The sequence below is a fragment of the Callionymus lyra genome, chromosome 2, assembly GCF_982586985.1.
Source record: "Callionymus lyra chromosome 2, fCalLyr1.hap1.1, whole genome shotgun sequence".
NCBI classification, from domain to species: Eukaryota; Metazoa; Chordata; class Actinopteri; order Syngnathiformes; family Callionymidae; genus Callionymus; species Callionymus lyra.
In genome coordinates this window covers 4,115,518-4,128,017 of record NC_141819.1, presented here as the reverse complement: position 1 = coordinate 4,128,017, position 12,500 = coordinate 4,115,518, and the positions used below count along the sequence as shown (strand labels likewise).

At 37.3% G+C, this 12,500-nt stretch overlaps 1 protein-coding gene across 1 annotated transcript in view; it reads right to left on the bottom strand.

The window, feature by feature from the left end:
- The window catches only part of LOC148085105 (BMP/retinoic acid-inducible neural-specific protein 3-like), a 67,587-nt gene that overhangs the window by 53,606 nt on the left and 1,481 nt on the right, over positions 1–12,500 (bottom strand). The window lies entirely within an intron of this gene.

Below are 12,500 nucleotides of genomic sequence, written 5' to 3'. Positions count from 1 at the left end.
TGTGACTCATAAGAATGTGACTCATAAGTGTGTGACTCATAAGAATGTGACTCATAAGAATGTGACTCATAAGAATGTGACTCATAAGAGTGTGACTCATAAGAATGTGACTCATAAGTGTGTGACTCATAAGAATGTGACTCATAAGAATGTGACTCATAAGAATGTGACTCATAAGTGTGTGACTCGTAAGAATGTGACTCATAAGAGTGTGACTCATAAGAATGTGACTCATAAGAATGTGACTCATAAGAATGTGACTCATAAGAATGTGACTCATAAGAATGTGACTCATAAGAATGTGACTCATAAGAATGTGACTCATAAGAGTGTGACTCATTAGAGTGTGACTCATAAGAATGTGACTCATAAGTGTGTGACTCATAAGAATGTGACTCATAAGAATGTGACTCATAAGAATGTGACTCATAAGAGTGTGACTCATAAGAATGTGACTCATAAGAGTGTGACTCATAAGAATGTGACTCATAAGAATGTGACTCATAAGAATGTGACTCATAAGAGTGTGACTCATAAGAATGTGACTCATAAGTGTGTGACTCATAAGAATGTGACTCATAAGAATGTGACTCATAAGAATGTGACTCATAAGTGTGTGACTCGTAAGAATGTGACTCATAAGAGTGTGACTCATAAGAATGTGACTCATAAGAGTGTGACTCATAAGAATGTGACTCATAAGTGTGTGACTCATAAGAATGTGACTCATAAGAATGTGACTCATAAGAATGTGACTCATAAGAGTGTGACTCATAAGAATGTGACTCATAAGTGTGTGACTCATAAGAATGTGACTCATAAGAATGTGACTCATAAGAATGTGACTCATAAGTGTGTGACTCGTAAGAATGTGACTCATAAGAGTGTGACTCATAAGAATGTGACTCATAAGAATGTGACTCATAAGAATGTGACTCGTAAGAATGTGACTCATAAGAATGTGACTCATAAGAATGTGACTCATAAGAATGTGACTCATAAGTGTGTGACTCATAAGAATGTGACTCATAAGAATGTGACTCATAAGAGTGTGACTCATAAGAATGTGACTCATAGGAGTGTGACTCATAAGAATGTGACTCATAAGAATGTGACTCATAAGAATGTGACTCATAAGTGTGTGACTCATAAGAATGTGACTCATAAGAGTGTGACTCATAAGAATGTGACTCATAAGAATGTGACTCATAAGAATGTGACTCATAAGAATGTGACTCATAAGAATGTGACTCATAAGAATGTGACTCATAAGAATGTGACTCATAAGAATGTGACTCATAAGAATGTGACTCATAAGAATGTGACTCATAAGAGTGTGACTCATAAGAATGTGACTCATAAGAATGTGACTCATAAGTGTGTGACTCATAAGAATGTGACTCATAAGAATGTGACTCATAAGAATGTGACTCATAAGAGTGTGACTCATAAGAATGTGACTCATAAGAGTGTGACTCATAAGAATGTGACTCATAAGTGTGTGACTCATAAGAATGTGACTCATAAGAATGTGACTCATAAGAATGTGACTCATAAGAGTGTGACTCATAAGAATGTGACTCATAAGAATGTGACTCATAAGAATGTGACTCATAAGTGTGTGACTCATAAGAATGTGACTCATAAGAATGTGACTCATAAGAATGTGACTCATAAGTGTGTGACTCATAAGAATGTGACTCATAAGAGTGTGACTCATAAGAATGTGACTCATAAGAATGTGACTCATAAGAATGTGACTCATAAGAATGTGACTCATAAGAATGTGACTCATAAGTGTGTGACTCATAAGAATGTGACTCATAAGAATGTGACTCATAAGAATGTGACTCATAAGAATGTGACTCATAAGAATGTGACTCATAAGTGTGTGACTCATAAGAATGTGACTCATAAGAATGTGACTCATAAGAATGTGACTCATAAGTGTGTGACTCGTAAGAATGTGACTCATAAGAGTGTGACTCATAAGAATGTGACTCATAAGAATGTGACTCATAAGAATGTGACTCATAAGAATGTGACTCATAAGAATGTGACTCATAAGAATGTGACTCATAAGAATGTGACTCATAAGAGTGTGACTCATTAGAGTGTGACTCATAAGAATGTGACTCATAAGTGTGTGACTCATAAGAATGTGACTCATAAGAATGTGACTCATAAGAATGTGACTCATAAGAGTGTGACTCATAAGAATGTGACTCATAAGAGTGTGACTCATAAGAATGTGACTCATAAGTGTGTGACTCATAAGAATGTGACTCATAAGAATGTGACTCATAAGAATGTGACTCATAAGAGTGTGACTCATAAGAATGTGACTCATAAGTGTGTGACTCATAAGAATGTGACTCATAAGAATGTGACTCATAAGAATGTGACTCATAAGTGTGTGACTCGTAAGAATGTGACTCATAAGAGTGTGACTCATAAGAATGTGACTCATAAGAATGTGACTCATAAGAATGTGACTCATAAGAATGTGACTCATAAGTGTGTGACTCATAAGAATGTGACTCATAAGAATGTGACTCATAAGAGTGTGACTCATAAGAATGTGACTCATAGGAGTGTGACTCATAAGAATGTGACTCATAAGAATGTGACTCATAAGAATGTGACTCATAAGTGTGTGACTCATAAGAATGTGACTCATAAGAGTGTGACTCATAAGAATGTGACTCATAAGAATGTGACTCATAAGAATGTGACTCATAAGAATGTGACTCATAAGAATGTGACTCATAAGAATGTGACTCATAAGAATGTGACTCATAAGAATGTGACTCATAAGAATGTGACTCATAAGAATGTGACTCATAAGAGTGTGACTCATAAGAATGTGACTCATAAGAATGTGACTCATAAGTGTGTGACTCATAAGAATGTGACTCATAAGTGTGTGACTCATAAGAATGTGACTCATAAGAATGTGACTCATAAGAATGTGACTCATAAGAGTGTGACTCATAAGAATGTGACTCATAAGTGTGTGACTCATAAGAATGTGACTCATAAGAATGTGACTCATAAGAGTGTGACTCAGAAGAATGTGACTCATAAGAGTGTGACTCATAAGAATGTGACTCATAAGTGTGTGACTCATAAGAATGTGACTCATAAGAATGTGACTCATAAGAATGTGACTCATAAGAGTGTGACTCATAAGAATGTGACTCATAAGAATGTGACTCATAAGAATGTGACTCATAAGTGTGTGACTCATAAGAATGTGACTCATAAGAATGTGACTCATAAGAATGTGACTCATAAGTGTGTGACTCATAAGAATGTGACTCATAAGAGTGTGACTCATAAGAATGTGACTCATAAGAATGTGACTCATAAGAATGTGACTCATAAGAATGTGACTCATAAGAATGTGACTCATAAGTGTGTGACTCATAAGAATGTGACTCATAAGAATGTGACTCATAAGAATGTGACTCATAAGAATGTGACTCATAAGAATGTGACTCATAAGAATGTGACTCATAAGAATGTGACTCATAAGAATGTGACTCATAAGAATGTGACTCATAAGAATGTGACTCATAAGAGTGTGACTCATAAGAATGTGACTCATAAGAATGTGACTCATAAGAATGTGACTCATAAGAATGTGACTCATAAGAATGTGACTCATAAGAATGTGACTCATAAGAATGTGACTCATAAGAATGTGACTCATAAGAATGTGACTCATAAGAATGTGACTCATAAGTGTGTGACTCATAAGAATGTGACTCATAAGAATGTGACTCATAAGAATGTGACTCATAAGAATGTGACTCATAAGAATGTGACTCATAAGTGTGTGACTCATAAGAATGTGACTCATAAGAATGTGACTCATAAGAATGTGACTCATAAGAATGTGACTCATAAGAATGTGACTCATAAGAATGTGACTCATAAGAATGTGACTCATAAGAATGTGACTCATAAGAATGTGACTCATAAGAATGTGACTCATAAGAGTGTGACTCATAAGAATGTGACTCATAAGAATGTGACTCATAAGAATGTGACTCATAAGAATGTGACTCATAAGAATGTGACTCATAAGAATGTGACTCATAAGTGTGTGACTCATAAGAATGTGACTCATAAGAATGTGACTCATAAGAATGTGACTCATAAGAATGTGACTCACAAGTGTGTGACTCATAAGAATGTGACTCATAAGAATGTGACTCATAAGTGTGTGACTCATAAGAATGTGACTCATAAGAATGTGACTCATAAGAATGTGACTCATAAGTGTGTGACTCATAAGAATATGACTCATAAGAATGTGACTCATAAGAATGTGACTCATAAGAATGTGACTCATAAGTGTGTGACTCATAAGAATATGACTCATAAGAATGTGACTCATAAGAATGTGACTCATAAGAATGTGACTCATAAGAATGTGACTCATAAGAATGTGACTCATAAGAATGTGACTCATAAGTGTGTGACTCATAAGAATATGACTCATAAGAATGTGACTCATAAGAATGTGACTCATAAGAATGTGACTCATAAGAATGTGACTCATAAGAATATGACTCATAAGAATGTGACTCATAAGAATGTGACTCATAAGAATGTGACTCATAAGAATGTGACTCATAAGTGTGTGACTCATAAGAATATGACTCATAAGAATGTGACTCATAAGAATGTGACTCATAAGAATGTGACTCATAAGAATGTGACTCATAAGAATGTGACTCATAAGTGTGTGACTCATAAGAATATGACTCATAAGAATGTGACTCATAAGAATGTGACTCATAAGAATGTGACTCATAAGAATGTGACTCATAAGAGTGTGACTCATAAGAATGTGACTCATAAGTGTGTGACTCATAAGAATGTGACTCATAAGAGTGTGACTCATAAGAATGTGACTCATAAGAGTGTGACTCATAAGAATGTGACTCATAAGAGTGTGACTCATAAGAATGTGACTCATAAGAATGTGACTCATAAGAATGTGACTCATAAGAGTGTGACTCATAAGAATGTGACTCATAAGAATGTGACTCATAAGAATGTGACTCATTAGAATGTGACTCACAAGTGTGTGACTCATAAGAATGTGACTCATAAGAATGTGACTCATAAGAATGTGACTCATAAGAATGTGACTCATAAGAATGTGACTCATAAGTGTGTGACTCATAAGAATGTGACTCATAAGAATGTGACTCATAAGAATGTGACTCATAAGAATGTGACTCATAAGAATGTGACTCATAAGAATGTGACTCATAAGAATGTGACTCATAAGTGTGTGACTCATAAGAATGTGACTCATAAGAATGTGACTCATAAGAATGTGACTCATAAGAATGTGACTCATAAGAATGTGACTCATAAGTGTGTGACTCATAAGAATGTGACTCATAAGAATGTGACTCATAAGAATGTGACTCATAAGAATGTGACTCACAAGTGTGTGACTCATAAGAATGTGACTCATAAGAATGTGACTCATAAGAATGTGACTCATAAGAATGTGACTCACAAGTGTGTGACTCATAAGAATGTGACTCATAAGAATGTGACTCATAAGAATGTGACTCATAAGAATGTGACTCATAAGAATGTGACTCATAAGAATGTGACTCATAAGAATGTGACTCATAAGAATGTGACTCATAAGAATGTGACTCATAAGAATGTGACTCACAAGTGTGTGACTCATAAGAATGTGACTCATAAGAATGTGACTCATAAGAGTGTGACTCATTAGAGTGTGACTCATAAGAATGTGACTCACAAGTGTGTGACTCATAAGAATGTGACTCATAAGAATGTGACTCACAAGTGTGTGACTCATAAGAATGTGACTCATAAGAATGTGACTCACAAGTGTGTGACTCATAAGAATGTGACTCATAAGAATGTGACTCATAAGAATGTGACTCATAAGAATGTGACTCATAAGAATGTGACTCACAAGTGTGTGACTCATAAGAATGTGACTCATAAGAATGTGACTCACAAGTGTGTGACTCATAAGAATGTGACTCATAAGAATGTGACTCATAAGAATGTGACTCATAAGAATGTGACTCATAAGAGTGTGACTCATAAGAGTGTGACTCATAAGAATGTGACTCATAAGAATGTGACTCATAAGAATGTGACTCATAAGTGTGTGACTCATAAGAATGTGACTCATAAGTGTGTGACTCATAAGAATGTGACTCATAAGAATGTGACTCATAAGAATGTGACTCATAAGAATGTGACTAATAAGAGTGTGACTCATAAGAATGTGACTCATAAGTGTGTGACTCATAAGAATGTGACTCATAAGTGTGTGACTCATAAGAATGTGACTCATAAGTGTGTGACTCATAAGAATGTGACTCATAAGAATGTGACTCATAAGAATGTGACTCATAAGAGTGTGACTCATAAGAGTGTGACTCATAAGAATGTGACTCATAAGAATGTGACTCATAAGTGTGTGACTCATAAGAATGTGACTCATAAGTGTGTGACTCATAAGAATGTGACTCATAAGAATGTGACTCATAAGAATGTGACTCATAAGAATGTGACTCATAAGAGTGTGACTCATAAGAATGTGACTAATAAGAATGTGACTCATAAGAATGTGACTCATAACAATGTGACTCATAAGAATGTGACTCATAAGAATGTGACTCATAAGTGTGTGACTCATAAGAATGTGACTCATAAGAATGTGACTCATAAGAATGTGACTCATAAGAATGTGACTCATAAGAATGTGACTCATAAGAATGTGACTCATAAGAATGTGACTCATAAGAATGTGACTCATAAGAGTGTGACTCATAAGAATGTGACTCATAAGTGTGTGACTCATAAGAATGTGACTCATAAGAGTGTGACTCATAAGAATGTGACTCATAAGAGTGTGACTCATAAGAATGTGACTCATAAGAGTGTGACTCATAAGAATGTGACTCATAAGAATGTGACTCATAAGAATGTGACTCATAAGTGTGTGACTCATAAGAATGTGACTCATAAGAGTGTGACTCATAAGAATGTGACTCATAAGAGTGTGACTCATAAGAATGTGACTCATAAGAATGTGACTCATAAGAATGTGACTCATAAGAATGTGACTCATAAGAATGTGACTCATAAGAATGTGACTCATAAGAATGTGACTCATAAGAGTGTGACTCATAAGAATGTGACTCATAAGTGTGTGACTCATAAGAATGTGACTCATAAGAGTGTGACTCATAAGAATGTGACTCATAAGAGTGTGACTCATAAGAATGTGACTCATAAGAGTGTGACTCATAAGAATGTGACTCATAAGAATGTGACTCATAAGAATGTGACTCATAAGTGTGTGACTCATAAGAATGTGACTCATAAGAATGTGACTCATAAGAATGTGACTCATAAGAGTGTGACTCATAAGAATGTGACTCATAAGAATGTGACTCATAAGAATGTGACTCATTAGAATGTGACTCACAAGTGTGTGACTCATAAGAATGTGACTCATAAGAATGTGACTCATAAGAATGTGACTCATAAGAATGTGACTCATAAGAATGTGACTCATAAGTGTGTGACTCATAAGAATGTGACTCATAAGAATGTGACTCATAAGAATGTGACTCATAAGAATGTGACTCATAAGAATGTGACTCATAAGAATGTGACTCATAAGAATGTGACTCATAAGAATGTGACTCATAAGAATGTGACTCATAAGAATGTGACTCATAAGAATGTGACTCATAAGAATGTGACTCATAAGAATGTGACTCATAAGAATGTGACTCATAAGTGTGTGACTCATAAGAATGTGACTCATAAGTGTGTGACTCATAAGAATGTGACTCATAAGTGTGTGACTCATAAGAATGTGACTCATAAGTGTGTGACTCATAAGAATGTGACTCATAAGAATGTGACTCATAAGAATGTGACTCATAAGAATGTGACTCATAAGTGTGTGACTCATAAGAATGTGACTCATAAGAATGTGACTCATAAGAATGTGACTCATAAGAGTGTGACTCATAAGAATGTGACTCATAAGTGTGTGACTCATAAGAATGTGACTCATAAGTGTGTGACTCATAAGAATGTGACTCATAAGAGTGTGACTCATAAGAGTGTGACTCATAAGAATGTGACTCATAAGAATGTGACTCATAAGAATGTGACTCATAAGAATGTGACTCATAAGAATGTGACTCATAAGTGTGTGACTCATAAGTGTGTGACTCATAAGAATGTGACTCATAAGAATGTGACTCATAAGTGTGTGACTCATAAGAATGTGACTCATAAGAATGTGACTCATAAGTGTGTGACTCATAAGTGTGTGACTCATAAGAATGTGACTCATAAGAATGTGACTCATAAGTGTGTGACTCATAAGAATGTGACTCATAAGAATGTGACTCATAAGAATGTGACTCATAAGAATGTGACTCATAAGAATGTGACTCATAAGAATGTGACTCATAAGTGTGTGACTCATAAGTGTGTGACTCATAAGAATGTGACTCATAAGAATGTGACTCATAAGTGTGTGACTCATAAGAATGTGACTCATAAGAATGTGACTCATAAGTGTGTGACTCATAAGTGTGTGACTCATAAGAATGTGACTCATAAGAATGTGACTCATAAGTGTGTGACTCATAAGAATGTGACTCATAAGAATGTGACTCATAAGAATGTGACTCATAAGAATGTGACTCATAAGAATGTGACTCATAAGAATGTGACTCATAAGTGTGTGACTCATAAGAATGTGACTCATAAGAATGTGACTCATAAGAATGTGACTCATAAGTGTGTGACTCATAAGAATGTGACTCATAAGAATGTGACTCATAAGTGTGTGACTCATAAGAATGTGACTCATAAGTGTGTGACTCATAAGAATGTGACTCATAAGAATGTGACTCATAAGAATGTGACTCATAAGAATGTGACTCATAAGAATGTGACTCATAAGAATGTGACTCATAAGAATGTGACTCATAAGAATGTGACTCATAAGAATGTGACTCATAAGAGTGTGACTCATAAGAATGTGACTCATAAGAGTGTGACTCATAAGAATGTGACTCATAAGAATGTGACTCATAAGAATGTGACTCATAAGTGTGTGACTCATAAGAATGTGACTCATAAGAGTGTGACTCATAAGAATGTGACTCATAAGTGTGTGACTCATAAGAATGTGACTCATAAGTGTGTGACTCATAGGAGTGTGACTCATAAGAATGTGACTCATAAGAATGTGACTCATAAGAATGTGACTCATAAGAATGTGACTCATAAGAATGTGACTCATAAGAGTGTGACTCATAAGAATGTGACTCATAAGTGTGTGACTCATAAGAATGTGACTCATAAGAATGTGACTCATAAGAATGTGACTCATAAGTGTGTGACTCATAAGAATGTGACTCATAAGAATGTGACTCATAAGTGTGTGACTCATAAGAATGTGACTCATAAGAATGTGACTCATAAGAATGTGACTCATAAGAATGTGACTCATAAGTGTGTGACTCATAAGAATGTGACTCATAAGAATGTGACTCATAAGAATGTGACTCATAAGAATGTGACTCATAAGAATGTGACTCATAAGAATGTGACTCATAAGAATGTGACTCATAAGTGTGTGACTCATAAGAATGTGACTCATAAGAATGTGACTCACAAGTGTGTGACTCATAAGAATGTGACTCATAAGAATGTGACTCATAAGTGTGTGACTCATAAGAATGTGACTCATAAGAATGTGACTCATAAGAATGTGACTCATAAGTGTGTGACTCATAAGAATGTGACTCATAAGAATGTGACTCACAAGTGTGTGACTCATAAGAATGTGACTCATAAGAATGTGACTCATAAGAATGTGACTCATAAGAATGTGACTCATAAGAATGTGACTCATAAGAATGTGACTCACAAGTGTGTGACTCATAAGAATGTGACTCATAAGAATGTGACTCATAAGTGTGTGACTCATAAGAATGTGACTCATAAGAATGTGACTCATAAGAATGTGACTCATAAGAATGTGACTCATAAGAATGTGACTCATAAGTGTGTGACTCATAAGAATGTGACTCATAAGAATGTGACTCATAAGAATGTGACTCATAAGAATGTGACTCATAAGAATGTGACTCATAAGAATGTGACTCATAAGAATGTGACTCATAAGAATGTGACTCATAAGAATGTGACTCACAAGAATGTGACTCATAAGAATGTGACTCATAAGAATGTGACTCATAAGCGTCTCCACCAGGCTAAACTCACACATGCTCCCCTTGTGTCAGCAAAGTGTAACTGCAGTCGTGAAAACTGAAACACAATTTATCAAACCGACGATAAAACGAGGCTCGATCAGAAGTCAAGGTCGCGTCCTCTGAACCGGCCGTAACATTATGACCGGCTGTTCCACTGCACCGTCCGGGCCACAAGGGGCGCCAGAGGATCCTGGCTCGTCTGAGAATATTTATGAGTCGCATCACGAGTCACGAGCCATCGGTTCGAGATCATTGGACAAATGAAGGAGTGAAGAGGAGCGAGGGAGAGAAGAGGAGGGAGAGAAGAGGAGCGAGGGAGAGAAGAGGAGGGAGAGAAGAGGAGGGAGAGAAGAGGAGCGAGGGAGAGAAGAGGAGGGAGAGAAGAGGAGCGAGGGAGAGAAGAGGAGGGAGAGAAGAGGAGGGAGGGAGAGAAGAGGAGGGAGAGAAGAGGAGGGAGAGAAGAGGAGCAAGGGAGAGAAGAGGAGGGAGAGAAGAGGAGCGAGGGAGAGAAGAGGAGGGAGAGAAGAGGAGGGAGGGAGAGAAGAGGAGGGAGAGAAGAGGAGGGAGAGAAGAGGAGCGAGGGAGTGAAGAGGAGGGGGTGAAGAGGAGCGAGAGAAGAGGAGCGAGGGAGTGAAGAGGAGGGAGAGAAGAGGAGGGAGAGATGAGGAGGGAGAGAAGAGGAGGGAGAGAAGAGGAGAGAGAGAAGAGGAGGGAGTGAAGAGGAGGGAGAGAAGAGGAGCTAGGGAGTGAAGAGGAGGGAGAGAAGAGGAGCGAGGGAGTGAAGAGGAGGGAGAGAAGAGGAGGGAGAGAAGAGGAGCGAGGGAGAGAAGAGGAGCGAGAGAAGAGGAGCGAGGGAGTGAAGAGGAGAGAGGGAGCGACGTAGAGGAGGGAGCGACGTAGAGGAGGGCGAGTATGAGATGACGCCAGATTAACCTCTTCCTGACCCCGTGACCTCTCCTGACCTTTTCTGACCTTCTTGCTCCGTCTGCCGTTTTTTCTGATTTTTTTATCTTTTTCATCTTCCACTTGGACTTGAGTCACAGGTGTGTTCAGCGAATCGAATCCCCGAGTTAATGTGTCAATAAGTAAGTCATGAACCGCAGCCCTCTAGTGGACAACTCAGTCACTGCATGTATAAAACTATTAAGAAAAGACTGTGTTTGTCCGATAAACACAAATCTTCGGTTAAATTCAAGGATGAAAAATCTCTGAGAAACTTGATCTTGTCATTGGTTCGATTCATGAGTGTGCGACGCACAAAACTTGTATCTGAGTATTTTAACTACACAACCATACACACACACACACACACACACAGCCGTCAGTCACGACACGTCTCTCACAGACGACGGAGCTCATTTGAAATCCTGTTTTACAGCTTCTGTCACTCAAGACGATCAAATGAACTACACAACCTCAACACAACTTTTATCAACTCTACGAACACACACTCTCTGTATTTCAGTCGCACAACCTACAACGCTGACGATGACAGTCCATCGATGAGAAAAACACACTCTTTCTTTGACACTCGCGCAAACATAGAGAGACACTCACACATAGACGCACACACAAAGAGACACACTTACATAAACATACTAAGAGAAACACACGCAAAGAGAAACACGCACACATGAATAAAACAAAGAGACACACACTCACACGCACAAAGAAACGCACTTACATAAACTATTAACACACGTAAAGAGAAAGACATTCACATAAACACACAAGTAAACACAAAAGCACACACACCAGACACTTACACATAATAAACACACAAAGAGACACACTTAAATAAAGAGAAACACACGCAAAGAGAAACAAAGAAACACACAAAGAGACACACACACTCACACATAGATACACACACAAGGAGACACACCAAACACTCGCACATAGTAAACACACAAATACACACACCAAACACTTGCACATAATAAACACACAAACTAAGACACACACTCACACATACTAAACCCAAAGACACATACACACATCACACACACAGAGAGAGAGACACACGCTCACAAACTCATGCACACTTGCACACTGATATACAGACATACACACACGCAGACACACTCAAACACACACACACACATTCACATGTACACACAAACTTAGATATGCAGAAACACACAATCACTTTAATGCACACAAAATTCA